The sequence below is a fragment of the Eschrichtius robustus genome, chromosome 12 (assembly GCF_028021215.1).
Source record: "Eschrichtius robustus isolate mEscRob2 chromosome 12, mEscRob2.pri, whole genome shotgun sequence".
Classification (NCBI taxonomy): domain Eukaryota; kingdom Metazoa; phylum Chordata; class Mammalia; order Artiodactyla; family Eschrichtiidae; genus Eschrichtius; species Eschrichtius robustus.
The window spans coordinates 12,593,910-12,608,273 of record NC_090835.1 but is presented as its reverse complement, the minus strand read 5'-3'; the positions used below and the strand labels follow the sequence as shown (position 1 = coordinate 12,608,273).

Here is a 14,364-nt window from a genome sequence, read left to right as displayed (position 1 = left end):
GTGACTCAAAATTTAAAATGTTTATCTGCATATCACCCAAAATCAACTCAGGTCACCATATACTCATTCATTTTAAGAGTTAAGTTTGTTACATTATTTCCCCCCAAAGTCCATGTTCTTTTACTTTATGTGTCTTAGAAGTGTTCCATGTGAGTACAATCAGATTGCGTGAGCTCCAAGGAACTGTCAGAGTCACACTGTCCCATCTGCTCGTTTTATAGATGAGGTAACTGAGGCCCAGCACAGGGAAGTGACGCATCCAAGTCCACACAGCTAGGACTCCATCTCAGTCTTTTGGCCTCCTGGAATACATTGCAAATAATCTCTTGACAGCTACTATTTTGGATGCTGATATTTTATACCTGCATTTAAAATGGACTCTGATACTCTGATATGTTTTGACTCCCTGTTCTTTCTTTTTTTTCCCACCCAGTAGTAAAATACTGCAATGTTCCTTGCAAAATCTCTCACTGTCGCCCTCCTCGTCTCTCCTCTTGCAACCACACGAGTCCAGACCTTCTTTACTTTGTTCTGGGATAGCGGAAGCAAATTCTGCGCTGGTCTCTCAGAATCCAGGGTCCCATCACTGTGTAGCACCCCTCTCTGTGCACTGATGTTCGTCACCAGTCCCTGGGGTCCCCGGATCTTTACTCTAGCTAGGGAGGCAGGACAGGTAGTGTTAAGACTCAGGCTGTGAAACTGATTTCAGACCCTGACTCCCATGGTCATTAGTTCTGTAACTTTGGGCAGGTGAATTTATCTTTCTGAGCCACAGTTTGCACATCTGCAAAAGGAGGATGAACTGCATAGCTCCTTTTACTACTTTCAGCAAGCTCCTTGGTCAATGTGGAATGGCTCAGAGGCGTGACTGTAAGGAAGGAGGTAAGGGAAAGGCTGACACGCTTCTTTTGGTACTAAATGCTGATGGCATTGTAAGGAGTACGCAGTGTGTCACGTGCTGAGGATGGTGAGTTGGGCTGACCAGCTTTCTGAACCACGAAGCAAATTAAACCAGGCTTTGTAATCTGGCTTTGTGGTCACTAATAGCTGGTTTATTGCCATTCAGGCCCTGAGTGCTATTTCTTCTCTGGTATTTAATGGACATTTCCATGCTATATCCTTACCCCAGCCTACAGGTATGGGAAAACACAGTTGCTATCCTTCCTATTCATCTATCTCAACTTGAACCTTAAGAAACTAAACACAGTGTGAGTCACTATGAAAATAAAACTGAAGAAAAACTAGGATAAAGCAATTATATTAAAAAAATGGACTCGATTTTAGGGACTTTCTTCAAGCCTGTTAACAACTCCACTCTGCACAATGTTGACTTGTCATTTGCCTAATGGGAATGATAAACTGAGGGCAGAGACGGGCATCTATTTGTAAAATTCAACATTGATTTCCCTCCTCCTTGAATATGTGCCCAGACACAATTGCGGCAAATGGTCTTATAAAAATTTTAAAATACATTAAATAGACTAATGAGCTTCCAATAAATGTGTATGTGAATAGCTTTTTTTCCTCAACACAGCTTTCTACCACGAAAACTAAATGCATTCCCGGAATACATTACAAGTAATCTCTTGACAGCTACTATTTTGGATGCTGATATTTTATACCTGCATATAAAATGGACTCTGATACTCTGATATATTTTGACTCCCTATTCTTTCTTTTTTTTTTTTCTCCACCCAGTAACAAAATCCTACAATGTTCCTTGGCAAAATCTCTCACTGTCACCCTCCTCGTCTCTCCTCTTGCAACCACACGAGTCCAGACCTTCTTTACTTTGTTCTGGGATAACGGAAGCAAATTCTGAGCTGGTCTCTCAGAATCCAGGGTCCCATTACTGTGTAGCACCTCTCTCTGTGTACTGATGTTCTTCACCAGTCCCTGGGGTCCCCGGATCTTTACTCTAGCTAGGGAGGCAGGGCAGGTAGTGTTAAGACTCAGGCTGTGAAACTGACTTCAGACCGTGACTCCCATGGTCATTAGTTCTGTAATTTTGGGAAGGTGAATTTATCTTTCTGAGCCACAGTTTTCATATCTGCAAAAGGAGGATGAATTGCATACCTCATAAGGTTATTATGAGAATTAAAAGAAATAATCCATGTAAGGTACATAGCACAGTGTCTAGCATATTGTAAATGTACAATAAATGGTAGCTGTAAAAAGCTATGTTATCTATTGAACAAGCCTAGAGTTCCTTGATTGTACTGCAAAATCCTCCAAAATCTAAACCATTTCCCATGTTTTCCAAGTTTTTATTATTTGTTTCTTAAACAATATAAGCAATGAATGATTCAGTCCAATCCTGAAAACCCTGAAGTTCTGAGCAATCTATCCCCCAGGAACTGTGCTCCTGTTGACAAGGCCAGGCAAGGCACCCCAATATACCTCTTTATTAACTTCCATTAAACCCCAGGCTGGATAAACCTAATTACCAGGCTGAAGGAGTCACCACTTATCACTCCAGATGAAGCTGCCTAGCAACCATGTTGGTAGAAATACAAACCTCATGAGTCTGCTGCTAGCCCTACCAAAGGGTAAGTGCCAAGATTACCAGAGGTTGGAATTTTTGCCCTGACTACTGAGACTTAAACCTTTATATTGTCCTGTTTTCATATTTCCGTATTTTGTATTCTAAGCCTATCTCCCCAGCTAAACTGTGAATTGCTTGAGGACAGAAAAAACCTCTCATATATTTTTTTGTCACTTTCAGGGACAAAATTCACTTTGCAAATGACATAAAATAGTTGTTTTGTTCTCGTTCTGAAGTACGGAGCTTAGTCAAAGATATAGTAGACCAAACACTGATTCTCACTCTGGAGTCCCATTCACTTCACCTGAAAATTTAAGTGAAAAGACAAGATTGTGTCTGATGAGGAAACTTTCAACTTCAAGAACAGGAACCTGATTCAAACTGGCTGTAACCAAAAATGGGGACTTACTGTCTTGCTAATTAAAAATTTGATGATTATGCTACATTCAAGCAAGTCTAAGCCCCAAGGCTCTTAATGATGTCATTGAGAACTTCTCTCTTTCCATCCTTTGTCTTTGATGTTCTTTCTGTTGCCTTCCTCTCAAGCAGCTCTACTTGCCTGGTGTCCTGATGACCTCCAGCAGCCCCCATCTTACCTTCTATCCTCCTAACGACTAGCAGGATACAAGTTCTCCTTCCCAGAACTGATGCCCACTGCTTTGACTAGATTCTGCAAAACTATTCATTGTATTTGGGGGAGGGTAGAGTCCTTGGTTGGTAGTCTCCTGAGGATTGGTTGCAAATGAGAGAAGAATAGTTCCCTAAAAGGCAACCTACAGAATGGGAGAAAATATTTGCAAATGATGCAACCGACAAGGGATTAATCTCCAAATATACAAACAACTTGTACAGCTCAATATCAAAAAAAACAAACAACCCAATCAAAAAATGGGCAGAAGATCTAAATAGACATTTCTCCAAAGAAGACATATAGATAGCCAAAAGGCACATGAAAAAATGCTCAACGTCACTAATCATTAGAGAAATGCAAATCAAAACTACAATGAGATATCATCTCATACCAGTCAGAATGGCTATCATCAAAAAGTCTACAAATAATAGATGCTGGAGAGGGTGTGGAGAAAAGGGAACCCTCTTGCCCTGTTGGTGGGAATGTAAATTGATACAGCCACTATGGAGAACGGTATGGAGGTTCCTTAAAAAACTAAAAATAGAACTACCATACGACCCAGCAATCCCACTACTGGGCGTATATATGGAGAAAACCGTAATTCAAAAATATACATGCACCCCGATGTTCATTGCAACACTATTTACAATAGCCAAGACATGGACACAACCCAAATGTCCACTGATGGATGGATAAAGAAGATTGTGGTACATATATACAATGGAATATTACTCAGCCATAAAAAGGAACGAAATAATGCCATTTGCCACAACATTGATGGACCTGGCGATTATCATATTAAGTGAAATAAGTCAGACAGAGAAAGACAAATATCATATGATATCAATTATATATGAAATCTAAAAAAATGATACACATGAACTTATTTACAAAACAGAAATAGACTCACAGACATAGAAAACAAACTTATGGTTACCAAAGGGGAAAGGTGGGGAGGAGGGATAAATTAGGAATTGAGGAGTAACATATACGCACTACTATATATAAAAATAAAATAGATAATCAACAAGGACTTACTGTACAGCACAGGGAACTATACTCAATATTTTGTAATAAGCTATATGAGAAAAGAATCTGTATGTATATGTGTGTGTGTAATTGAATCACTTTACTGTACACCTGAAACTAACATGACATTGTAAATCAACCATACTTCAATGAAAGAAAGAAAGAGAAAAAGAGAGAGAAAGGAAGAAAGAAAGAAAGAAAGGAAGGAAGGAAGGAAGGAAGGAAGGAAGGAAGGAAGGAAGGAAGGAAGGAAGGAAGGGAGAAAGAAAGAAAGAAAGAAAGAAAGAAAGAAAGAAAGAAAGAAAGAAAGAAAGAAAGAGAAAGAAAGAAATAAAAAGAAAGGGAGGAAGGAAGGAAGGAAGAAAGAAAGAAAGAAAGAAAGAAAGAAAGAAAGAAAGAAAGAAAGAAAGAAAGAAAGAAAGAAAGAAAGAAAGAAAGAAAGAAAGAAAGAAAGAAAGAAAAAGGAGAACCGGGGCTGTTTCAGATAAAGGATAAATTGGCACTATATAGACAAAGGCAGAAGATGTCTATCAGACCAACTAAGTCTCTCTAAACCCTGACTTTTGATATGCAGCTACATTTGGAGCCTTTTAGCAGCTTAAAGAGCCAGTCTATTCCAGGGAAGAGTCCTTTGGGCACATTCCGCTCTGCAGTTAGACTCTGGTTTACACTATCCATCCATTGGGTAAGTTGATCCTCTATAAGTTACACATCTTCCCTGTTCGTCTCATAGTATTCTTGTGTGGGTTCTCAGGTCTGTGAGGAGCTGATGTGTTAAAACTGGATTTCACAGGATGCTGGCACTGGCTGGTCTGAAGTCAAGTGGAAGAGGATAATAAATACCTCATTTTAGTTTGAGTTCTACTACAGTAAAGCCAAATGATCCCTCTCTTGATATCACAAGGCCACTTGTGTTTCATCCTGTATGTTTCAGTCAGTCCATCACCAATTAATATGTATTAATTGCCTATATATGCCAGGCACCAGACTAGGCGCAAGTGCCATGGCGTTGGCATTCAAAGTCCTTTTTTTGGGACAGTTTACGGTTCAATGAGTAGCTGATGTGCTGGTATGTGATAAGCACAGTTATGATGGGGTTACAAAATATTAAGGAGTATAAAGAAGAAAAAGAGGTGAGGTCAGCAAAGCCTTCCTAAAAAGATAGGATCTGGAGTGTCGGGGACTAAGACAGAGTTTGCTGGAAGAGAGATGAAGGAGTGGCAATCCAGGGTGAGGGGAAGGTAATGTGAAGGCATGGAGGTGGAAAACAGGAGTTTTTTAAGATCTGCAAGTGGTTACTCTGATGTGGGGGGGTTGGGAGAAAAGAGGTGGTTTGAAGGTGACGGTGGGAAAGGAGAAGTGGTGTGAGATGAAGCCAGAGAGGTGGATGTAGGAGATGAGGAGATGGGCCGCTCAGGTTGCTTTTTAAGGAAAGACTTGCTCTTCAGCGGCAGGAGGGCAGTCTGCAGCCGGCCTCCAGCTGTCAGCACTCCAGGGTCAGCCTCAGCTGCAGAGAGTGCTTTGTCTGAGGTTTTATTCCGGAGGCAGCCTGCAGGGTCTAAAGGCCCAGTCACTCCGGCACGGCACGACAGGAGATACTCTGATTGGCAGGACTCCTCCAGACACCCCTGATAGGTAGGCTGGCTGAAGATCTGTCGAGGCCTGCACTGACCTTTCACTTCTTTTGTTAAATACTGCTCCCCTTCCTTTTTTTTCACTGACATTGCTCTCCACTAAAGATCTTGAGCCCCAAATTCCATCTGACGTCTGCTTCCTGGAGAATCCAGTCTTAGAGGCCAGTGTGGATCAAACCACAAGAGGCTTTGTATATGAAGCTAAGGCTGGTCCCTGTGCTTAAGAGTTTCAAAAGGGGAACCAATGTATGAACTGTCCTCTGATAAACTCTCAGTATCTCTCAAGTCTGAAATAAATATCCTGGGAAAACAAAGTAAGGAAAATAAACACCTCTATTGTATTCATTCAATAGGCATTTATTGAATGCCTATTCAGTGTCAGATACTATCTGAGACATTAGAGACACAAAGAGTGAGACATGACACAGGGCCCACTTGGAAGGCTTCTTGGAGACAGCCCCTGAGATAACCCAGGCTGGTTACAAAGGACACATGAGCCAAACAAACAATGTGAAAATGAAGATCCAAATCACACAATTATAGAATGGGCTCTGTATTTGTTTCCTAGGGCCGCCGTAACAAAGTACCAGGCACTGAGTAGCTTTAAACAGAAAGTTCCTCTTTCACGATTCTGGAGGCTAGAAGTGCAAAATCAAGCTGTCAACAGCCTCCTCTGAAGGCCCCAGGAAAGCATCTGTCCTTGCTTCTGCCTAGCTCCCGATGCTGCTGGCAGTCCTCGGTGTTTTTAACTATGCCTCCATCATCACGTGCTATTCTCCCTGTGTGTTGGTCTGTGTCTCTGTTTTCTATTCTTATGAGGATACCAGTCATATTGGAATAGGACCCACCCTAAAGGAGTATGACCTCATCTTAACATGATTACATCTGCCAAGGCTCTATTTCCAAATCAGATCACATTCTGAGGTCCTGGGGGTTAGATTTTTTGGTGCACACAATTCAACCCACAATAGGCTTCAACAAGAATGTCACTGGCCTAGGCAGGCAATAAGTGCAATGAGGAGAAGCAATGCTTTTAGAGTCAGAGGGTCTAATATTGGAATGATGGTTTTCCACTTACTACATGACACTGAACAAGTTACTTTTCCCCTCGAAGTCTTATCCTATGTAAAAAATAGGAACAATATCAGTGTGTGCTCATCAAGATTTCTGTCTCTCCTCTTCTTTCAGGCATACTACCCCTTGATGTTATATATGGTCATTTGACTTTGGCTAATTCAAGCAGAAGTGGCGCGTGTCACTCTGGTGTAGAAGTACTGAAGAGTCAGCACTCCATTCTCCTGGCTCTCTCCCCTGCCATGGCTGGTTCTAAAGATTTGTGTTGAGGTGACAGCACCATCCTCCATCAACCTATCTTCCTGAATAACAGTGATTAGCAAACATTCTTATCTATCTGCATTGGAAACATATTGTGAACAAGAAAGAAATCTTTGTTCCATTAAGACATTGAGATTTTGGTGTTATTTGCTACTACAGTATAACCTACCCTATTCTGAAAGATACATAGTGTTGACCTCAAGGGATTGTTGAGAGGTTTAAATGAGATGAAGCTCATAAAGTGTTCACTCTGGGGCCTGACACATCGGAAGCCTCAATAGTACTGTTTTCATTCTGCCTAAAGGAGCAGATATGTTGCAGCATTTACACAGCAAAAATTTTGTGAGCTTCGTTCTCATTCTATTGTACTGGGGAAAAAAACGAACTCTTGTATTCAACAGCTGATGTATTTCATCCACATTGGTAACATTTGTTTAATGCTTACTATGTGCCAAGTACTAGTCTAACAGCTTTACATGCATTAACTCATTTAATCCTTACAACTATCATGGGAGGTAGGTAATAGGACTATCCTTTTTCACAGGTAAGGAAATTAAAGCACAGGTTAAATAAATTGTCCAAAGTCATAACGTCAGGAGATGATAGATCAGTGCTTGAACTCATGCAACCCAGCCCCAGCCTGAGCCCTGTGCTAGACTCACATTCTTACACAAACAAGGACAAAAAACAGAGCGTGTTTGAGAAATTTCCAGGACTATCTTGGAAGGGAAAGCAGAAGTAGAGGAAGAAACATCTTGCTCTCAAGATGCTCCAGGGTCAAATTACCCATTATCCCAGGAGAGTAACAAAATGCTTTCAGGTCTCATCTGCTAACTTGGGCAAGATGGATAAAAAATATTTGTGACCTAGAGACGTCGTTTTGCAGTGCCATCATCAATAGACCAACACATCTGGTCTTAGCTAGACACTTAAAAACAAACAGGGCACACTGCCTTGAGGCTGAGCACACACGGGAGTGACAGATGCTGCCCACAGACACCCTTCCTCTCCAAGGCTGCCAGAGAGACGGAGTGATTAAGAATTCCTCTGGAACCCAGAGTGATGGATTTATAACAGTCCCCTTGAACTGATTTCACCTGAGTTTATGTGGGTTTGGCCCTTATCCCTGCTCTCCATGAAAAGCCCTAGTGTGGCAGGTAATGAAAGCACAAAGCCTTTTCTAGAGCCAAGTTTTATTTGCTGAAAATACTCTAGGATCTTGGAGTCAGAAGACCAGATGTGCATTTTATGTGCTATGGTTTTCCCAAGAGAAACATTTAGAACGACCCATCTACATTAGTTTCTTAGTACTTTGCCATAACAAAGTACCACAGACTGGTGGTTTAAACAACTGAAATTTATTTTCCCACAATTTGGGAGGCCAGAAAGTTGAAATCAAGGTTTCAACAGGGTTGGTTTCTTCTGAGGGTTCTCGTCTTGCTTAGCAGGTAGTGGCAAGAAACTGCATCTTCACATGGTTTTCCCCCTGTACCTGTATCCTAATCTCTTCCTATAAGGACACCAGTCATACTGGATCGGGGCAGCTCTAATGACCTCATTTTAACTTGATTACCTCTTCAAATGCCTTATCTCAAATATAGTCACATCCTGAAGTACTAGGGGTTAGGTCTTCATCATATGACTTTTGGGGGGGGGGGACACAACTCGGGCCATAACACATCCAGTACAGAAATTATAGCTCTCTAGCAAAAATAAAAATTTCCACCACCTCTTAGGTAAGGGAAGTGGTTCTGGAATATTCTGGATGGAAGGTTATTCTTCAAATTTAGCAGATTTTTTTTTTAAGCTTGTTTTATTCAATTACCTATTCTTTCATATCCAGTGCAAAAAAAAAAAGTGTAAATTAGTGGAAAGGCTAAGACCCTTCATGAAGATGATTTTGTGGTCAGAACTAAAGAAAGGTGGTCACCAGTTGGTCATACTGAATATAAACCCATCTTATAGTCAACAACACCTCATTTTTCTACAGAGCTCTTCACAGTTCAATTACTTTCATATGAATTGTCTATTTCTATCTTCACACCATGTTACAGATTAGGATACAAAGATCCCCAGAGAGATGAGGTAACTTATTTCACATCACATGGCAAAACAGGTAAGAGTACTAGTCTCTGGAATCCTAGTAGGACTCAATAACTCAATAAGTACTAGCACTCATTTTTCTGAGAACTGGTTTTCAGATGGAGAAATTTTTTTAATGGCCAGGACAGTTGGAAGCTTACAGCTACAATGGCAAATGAATAATGTCTCCAAATAGGAGAAATTATTTCATATATGAACATTTTTGCGGAAAGAATTATATTGGCATTCTAGGCCAAGATTTCTCAAGCTCAGCACTATTGACATTTATGGCTGGATAATTCTTTTCTGTTGGGAACTGTCCTGTGCATTGTAGAATGTTTATCAGAATCCTTGGCTTCTACCTACTAGATGTCAATAGGACACCGCCCTTTCCCCTCTAGTTGTGACAACCCCCAACATCCAGGTATTGCTAAATGACCCCTCACACCCAAAACCACCACTGATTAGGAATCACTATTCTAAGTCAAAAGAGGAAAGGCCTGCAAGTCTTTAAAAAGTATATATTATTAGTGTATACTCTCATAAACCAACCTAACCAGCATATTTATATCTCAACTTAGGTACAGTATTCTACTCATTCTTCTCTGTCTAATAACCACCAAATGGAGCAAGTGGCTTCATAATCAAACACTTAACATCTACATGCCCAGTTGCCTCACTTATAAAATGAGAAATAATGGCCTTTTGGATCTGTTAATTTCTTGAGTGCCTACCACTCTTGAATTTGTGACACTAATTTTGACTCATTAACACAAGATAATTTGAATTTTTTATAGAAAATTACTTAGGAGTGGGGCTTATATCAGCTAGGTCATTGCAAAGCACCAAGCAGATCTCCCTGTGCTATGCTGCTGCTTCCCATCAGGCAACTATTTTACATTCGGTAGTGTATATATGTCGATGCTACTCTCACTTCGCCCCAGCTTCACCCTCCCACCCCATGTCCTTAAGTCCATTCTCTATGTCCAGCTCTTTATTCCTGCCCTGCGACTAGGTTCATCAGAACCATTTTTTTTTTTTTTAGATTCCATATATATGCGTTAGCATACGGTATTTGTTTTTCTCTTTCTGACTTACTTCACTCTGTATGACAGACTCTAGGTCCATCCATCTCACTACAAATAACTCAACTTCGTTTCTTTTTATGGCTGAGTAATATTCCATTATATATATGTGCCACATCTTCTTTAACCATTCATCTGTTGATGGATACTTAGGTTGCTTCCATGCCCTGGTTATTGTAAATAGTGCTGCAATGAACATTGTGGTACAGGTCTCTTTTTGAATTATGATTTTCTCAGAGTATATGCCCAGTAGTGGGATTGCTGGGTCATATGGTAGTTCTATTTTTAGTTTTTTAAGGAACCTGCATACTGTTTTCCATAGTGGTTGCATCAATTTACATTCCCACCAACAGTGTAGGAGGGTTCCCTTTTCACCTCACACTTTCCAGCATTTATTGTTTCTAGCTTTTTTGATAATGGCCATTCTGACCAGTGTGAGGTGATACCTCACTGCAGTTTTGATTTGCATTTCTCTAATAATTAGTGATGCTGAGCATCTTTTCATGTGCCTCTTGGCCATCTGTATGTCTTCCTTGGTGAAATGTCTATTTAGGTCTTCCGCCCATTTTTTAACTGGATTGTTTGTTTTTTTGATATTGAGCTCCATGAGCTGTTTGTGTATTTTAGAGATTAACCCTTTGTCTGTTGTTTCATTTGCAAATATTTTCTCCCATTCTGAGGGTGGTCTTTTTGTCTTGTTTATGGTTTCCTTTGCTGTGCAAAAGTTTTAAGTTTAATTAAGTCCCATTTGTTTATTTTTGTTTTTATTTCTGTTACTCTAGGAGGTGGGTCCAAAAAGATCTTGCTGTGGTTTATGTCAAAGAGTGTTTTTCCTATGTTTTCCTCTAAAAGTTTTATAGCGTCTGGTCTTACATTTAAGTCTTTAATACATTTGGAGGATGGAAGGGAGGCTCAAAAGGGAGGGGATATGGGGATATGTGTATGCATACGACTGATTCGCTTTGTTGTGCAACAGAAACTAACACAGTATTGTGAAGAAATTATACTCTAATAAAGATCTATTAAAAAAATTTAAAAAATAAAAGTGTGGCACCAATTTCTTAACCCTATGTATCATAGTGTGTTTATCTCAGGAAATAAGTTCTATTGTAAAACAATTCACCATATAAAAAAATCAGCAACTGAGAATATTTTTAAAAGAAGAGAAAGGCAAAGCTATAGAGGAAAGGGAGAATAATTTGCCCTTGCAAGAATGACTTACACTATGTACGGGACCACATCAAGTGGACTAACATTCATATTATAGGGGTCTGAGGAAGAGAAGAGAGAGAGAAAGGGCTAAAAAAATTTATCTGAATGAATAATGGCTGAAAACGTTCCTAACCTTGGGAAGAAAACAGACATCCAGATCCAGAAAGCCCAGAGAGTCTCAAAGAGGCCCAGATCAAGATACATTATAATTAAAAGTTCAAAGGTAAAGATATAGATAGAATACAAAAAGCAGCAACAGAAAAACAACTTGTTACATACAAGGGCACTCCCATGAAACTATGAGCAGATTTTTTTAGCAGAAAATGTGCAGGGCAGAAGTGAGTGTCCTGATACATTTGAAGTAGTGAAAGAAAAAAAAATTCCAACCCAGAAAACTATACCTTACAAAGTTATCATTCAGAATAGAAGGAGGGATAAAGATTTTTCCAGACAAGAAAAAGATAAAGAAGTTCATTACCACTAAACCAGACTTATAAGACACATTAAGGGTGCTAAGTACGAACAAGTGAACATATGAAAATATAAATCTCACTGGTAAAGGTAAATATATGGGAAAGGTAGTGGATTAATTACTTATAAAGCTAATATAAAGAAAAAACAAAATAGTAAAAATAATTATAATTACAATAATTAATTAAGGGGTACACAAGATAAAAAGATGTAAAATGTGACATCAGAAACATAAAACATGAGGGGGAGCAAAAATATACAGCTTTAGATTGCATTCAAACTTAACTTGCATTCAACTTAAAAGAGAATGCGGACAGGAGCATTAAAACACAGCAAAACTCAACAAGCTACTTCCTGTCAGCTGCTTCTCAAGACTTTATAGGCTCATAACACTTAATAAAAAAACATGAGCTGTAAATAATACCTGATTTCAACTGCATTTTTCATCAAATGAACTGGACATTGGGAAGACAGTTTTGTTCTCACTGAGGAGTACATAACCTCCATACGCATGAGATGTTCATTTCCTACTCCTTCACTGAGGACCCACCATGTGCTGGCACTTCACTTTTGGCTTCACTCATAGAAAATGGTTGCTACCCAAACAGCTTTGACCTACACAAAAAAAAAGAGAGAGAGAATGTTATAAATATATGTTTTTATTTGTAAGCCTCTTGGTAACCACAAAGCAAAACGTATAGTGGATAGACAAAATGAATGAGAAAGAGTCTAAGCATACCGCTAAGGGAAGTCATCAAATCATAAAGGAAGGCAGAAAACGATGAACAAAGTGGCAATAAGTATATACCTATCGATAATTACTTTAAATGAAAAGGGACTAAATTCTCCAAGCAAAAGACAGAGTGGCCAAATGGATAAGAACAAGACACATCTATACGCTGCCTGCAAGAGACTCACCACAGATGTAAGGACACAGACTGAAAGTAAAGGGAGGAAACAGATGTTCCTCAGATGTGCAAATGGAAACAACAAAACAAAGCTGAAGTAGCTATACATTAGACAAAATATACTTTAAAACAAAGATTGTATTAAGACACAAAGAAGGTCATTACATAATGATAAAGGAGTCAATCCAAGAAGAGAATATAATGTTTGTAAATATTTATGCACCCAACATAGAAGCACTTAAATATATAAAACAAATATTAATGGGGCTTCCCTGGTGGCGCAGTGGTTGGGAGTCTGCCTGCCGGTGCAGGGGACACGGGTTTGAGCCCTGGTCTGGGACGATCCCACGTGCCTCGGAGCGACTGGGCCCGTGAGCCACAATTGCTGAGCCTGCGCGTCTGGAGCCTGTGCTCTGCAACAAGAGAGGCTGCGATAGTGAGAGGCCCACGCACCGCGATGAAGAGTGGCCCCCACTTGCCGCAACTGGAGAAAGCCCTCGCACAGAGACGAAGACCCAACGCAGCCATAAATAAATAAATAAAATTACAAAAAAAAAAAAAAATTAATGGACCACAATGGAGAAACAGACATCAACACAATAATAGTAAGGGACTTTAATATCCCACTTACATCAATGGATAGATAATCCAGACAGAAAACTAATAAGGAAACATCAGCCTGGTCTAATGACATGTTAGACTGGATGGACTTAACAGATGTATATATACAGAACATTCCATCCAAAAGCAGCTAAATACACTTTCTTCTCAAGTGCACATGGAACATTCTCCTGAAGGGACTATATGTTAGGCCACAAAACAGGGCTTAATAAATTTAAGAGGACTGAAATCATACCAAGCATCCTTTCTAACTACAAAGGTATAAAACTAGAAATCACTATGAGAAGAAAAACTGGAAAATTCACAAATACGTGGAGATTAAACAACATGCTACCGAACAAGCAATGAGCTGATGAAGAACTAAAAAGAGAAATCAAACAATACCTTGAGACAAATGAAAATGGAAATACAACAAAGCAAAATTTATGGGATGCAACAAAATCAGTTCTAAGGGGGACATTCATAGAGATAAATTTCAAATAAAATTTCAAATAAACAACCTAACTTTACATCTAAATGAACTAAAAAAAAGAACTAAAAAAGTCCAAGGTTAGTAGAATGAAGGAAATAACAAAGAGGAGAGCAAAAATAAATGAAATAGAGACTAAAATGACAATAGAAAGATGAATAAAACTAAGATAGGCTTCTTTGAAACAATCAACAATATTGACAAAACTTTAGCTAGACTCACCAAGAAGAAAAGAGAGAGGGCTCAAATAAATAAAATCAGAAATGAAAAAGGAGACATTACAATAGATTCCACAGAAATGCAAAGGATCATAAGAGACAACTACAAACAATTATATGCCAA

At 39.3% G+C, this 14,364-nt stretch overlaps 1 long non-coding RNA gene across 1 annotated transcript in view; it reads right to left on the bottom strand.

The window, feature by feature from the left end:
* LOC137773826 (uncharacterized) overlaps positions 1–12,631 on the bottom strand; it is a 49,436-nt gene extending 36,805 nt beyond the window's left edge. The window contains exon 1 of the long non-coding RNA XR_011075732.1: positions 12,449–12,631. This is a non-coding gene — a long non-coding RNA (uncharacterized lncRNA). The remainder of the gene's footprint in view (positions 1–12,448) is intronic.
* Between the last annotated feature and the right edge of the window lie 1,733 nt (positions 12,632–14,364).